The 3,392-nt window shown below is 34.4% G+C and overlaps 1 long non-coding RNA gene across 1 annotated transcript; it reads left to right on the forward strand.

The window, feature by feature from the left end:
• Nucleotides 1-1,784: 1,784 nt before the first annotated feature.
• On the forward strand, nucleotides 1,785-3,143 carry LOC143724571 (uncharacterized). Its single transcript, XR_013197415.1, has 3 exons — nucleotides 1,785-1,864; nucleotides 2,568-2,634; nucleotides 2,720-3,143. It is a non-coding gene; the product is annotated as an uncharacterized LOC143724571 (long non-coding RNA).
• The last annotated feature ends 249 nt before the right edge of the window (nucleotides 3,144-3,392 follow it).

Consider the following 3,392-nt stretch of genomic DNA (forward strand, 5'->3'; position numbering starts at 1 on the left):
TGTAGTTGTTGTTTTTGTTTTTAAGAAATCCCAGGACTCTACATTGCTCTTATTTAGATTACGTTGTATCATTTAGAAAACCACCGTACATTTTCAGAGACGCGATGTACCTTTTTTGGTCCATCACACAGCATATTTAATTTTACTCATCTTAATTCAAAGCATGATCTTACTTTTTCTACGGTAGCTATGATCTATTGCACGTATAAGGTGTATATCATTTTTTACTTTTCTTGTATCTCCCGAACTATCCTTAATCAGTGTGGAAACATACAGGCTGAACCCCTTTACTGAGAATATACTATCGGTTATCTACTCAAAATATATATGTAGAACTTTAAAATGTTAGCATTTGTTGATGCGACAGTTTGTCTGTAGGCTGCATGAACAGACTTTGGGGAGAGCTGATGATACTATATAGTAGGAGACATGCCCTTTGACCTCCTCCATTTTGGAGGCTTACAGCTTAGTCCTTAAGCGGCTACAGTAATTTATTGCCATGTGTAACCTGAAAAAACAAGAGGTGATAAAAAATGTTAACGATGACCTCATGGCTACGGCTGTGAGAGGACTCCATTCCCTACTGAAAGAACATTGTGGACACGCAGCTCTGACGTTTTCCAAGAGTATTTTGCCCAGCCTCTTCTTTATAAACAGCCAAGACAAATCATTTCTGGACCAAAAACTTTTGCACCCTCACTCCTCTTACCACCTCATCAAAAGACATGTCTAAAAGTGAGTATTGTCTTTATAATTCATTTATGCTACAGTGTCTTATTTAAAAAGATTGTTTACACATAAGGAAAAGACGGTATAATTCATTAGTGTTTTAAACATGCTATTGCTGTTATAGCATGCTTTGTTGCTCTTACACATTGGTATATGTTCTATATCAAATGTTTTTGACGGCATATACGTTTCAGAAAAAAAAAAAATATATATATATATATATATATATATATATTTCCCCCCCATCCAATCACATTTTACTGTAGTTGGCCGCTGGGGGGGTTTCCATAAAGGACATTAAAATAAATGTTTTAAATATCATTTAGATTATATTTGTCAGACATGGTTATATCTGAATAGGCCTATTTAATTATTTAATCTGTATTTTATTCCTTTTCAGTTACTTACTTTTTAAATTTCGGTAGGCTACTTTTTAATTCTTCTTTTACTTTGTCTTTGATTTTAACTTTTAGCACTTTGCATGATAAAATTGTTTAAAATGTAAGCTATAAATATGAATGGCACAATGTGATAACCAAAATATATAAAAGTTAAGTCAAAGCTATTTATATAGCCTAGTGTTTTTCACAATACACATTCTCATAATTTAGTTATACATTCTGACGCTGGGCACCGTCCAGCGTCTTATTTCAGATGGTTCAATATTTATGATATTATGCGCCCCTGAATGGAAAAGAACTGTAAACTTCATCATTGTACTGTAATGAGCTGCGTTACTGCCTATAGGATGATTGCATGATTTTTTTTCCATTCAAAATAACATGGTCTTTCCTTTTCTCTCTCTCTCTAGAGACAGCAAACACTGCAGGACGACCGGACATCCAAGTAACATGTTAGTGTGGTTTATATTTATTTTTAATGAGAAACATTATAGAGTGCAACAGGCGTTTTCTGGAAGTAAAAACACATCCGGTAACCAGCGACTGTGAAAAAGGGGGCAGGTACTCTATTGGCTGTATAATGAACAGATGAACTGACAGATATTTTATGTAAACAGGCAAAATCTCTTCATCTGATGGTGGCCATGTGTTTTCGCCTATCATAACTGGTTTAACTCATGGCTCCTCCATTGACATCAACATGACTTCTGCCGAATCAAATGTACCGGCAAATTGTAAGTGTAATAAATCAGTTTTGCCTATGTGATGTATTAAATTAAACTTAATTAAGCAGTCCGAGTTAACTATTTGGGACCATTTTTAAGGAAAGTTACATTCTGATCTAACAGCGTCATGTACAAATTTGTCATGCTCCTGGATTATTTTACTATACTACATTAGCCTTTTATTTACTGCTGATTTTATCAAAGCCACGAATTAACTCAATTCATGGTTCCAATAATAAAATAAATGAACAAGTGACAGATGAACTGAAAGATATTTTATGTAAACAGGCAAAATCTCTGCATATGATGGTGACCATGTGTTTTCACCTATCATAACTGGTTTAACTCATGGCTCCCCCTTTGAGATCAACATGACTTCTGCCAAGTCAAATGTACCGGCAAATTGTAAGTGGGATGCATGAGAAACTATTAAAACAGTTTTTTGTATAAAATTAATGTATAAATGTATAAACAATGTATAAAATTAATCTTAATTAAGCAGTCGGAGTTAACTATTTCGGACCAATTTTAAGGAAAGTTACATTCTGATCTAACAGCGTCATGTACAAATTTGAAATATTTTTGGTACTATTGAATCAGGTTTTGTAGAATAAGCTATGATGAATTTATCTTATCTGGTGTCATGCTCCTGGATTATTCAGAAATGTAACTATAGCCTTTTATTTTACGACACTTATTTATTTTACTACAGATTTTATCAAAGCCAAATACTGTCCAAAAGGGGCGACTGGGAAAGAAGAGAAACGGGTCAATACAAGGTTAGATTCAATCTTTATATTCTTTCCCCATTTTGCCTTCATTTTCCTTTTCCTGTTTTAATTTTTCAATTTTTTATATTCTCAGATCATCAAGGGTTTCTGAAAGCAAACACCAGTCAGTTGGTTGAAAACATGAAGAACATTGATCCAATCATTGACGATCTTGACTTGCACAATGAATCAGTTGCAAATGTGCGAGCAAATCCAACACGCCGGATGAAGATGAGGGAACTGCTGGACTGTGTGATGAAGATGAGGGAACTGCTGGACTGTGTGATGAAGATGAGGGAACTGCTTGACTGTGTGAATTGTGAAAGCATTGCCAAGGACCTGGTCAATGCTTTGTGCAAGCCCATCATCAAAATGTTTTAACATATCGTAAATTTCAATTGTTTGATAAATTATCTAACGATTATACCTAACTATCAACAGTTATATGTGAAACGAGCTCAGTCGCATTAGAGATGGATTCTTGTTTATATTGAACATTGTTATTGAACCGCATGTTTAACAGCTCTAGTGTTCTTAAATTGTTTACCGCGGTTTCATTTTGAACAACACTATCGTAACACTTATCGTATATGGTGTTTTTCTTTACACTTTCCCCCTGGATATCTGGTTCCTACAGTTAGTGGTAATGTTAGTCAACTCTATGTCTTCTCTTTGTTCATATACGACAGTATTCGCATGAATTGGCGTGATTTAATAAAATGACGGTTTAAACCATCATCTTCGCTTGAGACATTTACATTATATTA

The sequence above is a fragment of the Siphateles boraxobius genome, unplaced genomic scaffold (genome assembly GCF_051911475.1).
Source record: "Siphateles boraxobius isolate OS27281-9 unplaced genomic scaffold, OSU_SipBor_1 76, whole genome shotgun sequence".
In the NCBI taxonomy this organism is placed as follows: domain Eukaryota; kingdom Metazoa; phylum Chordata; class Actinopteri; order Cypriniformes; family Leuciscidae; genus Siphateles; species Siphateles boraxobius.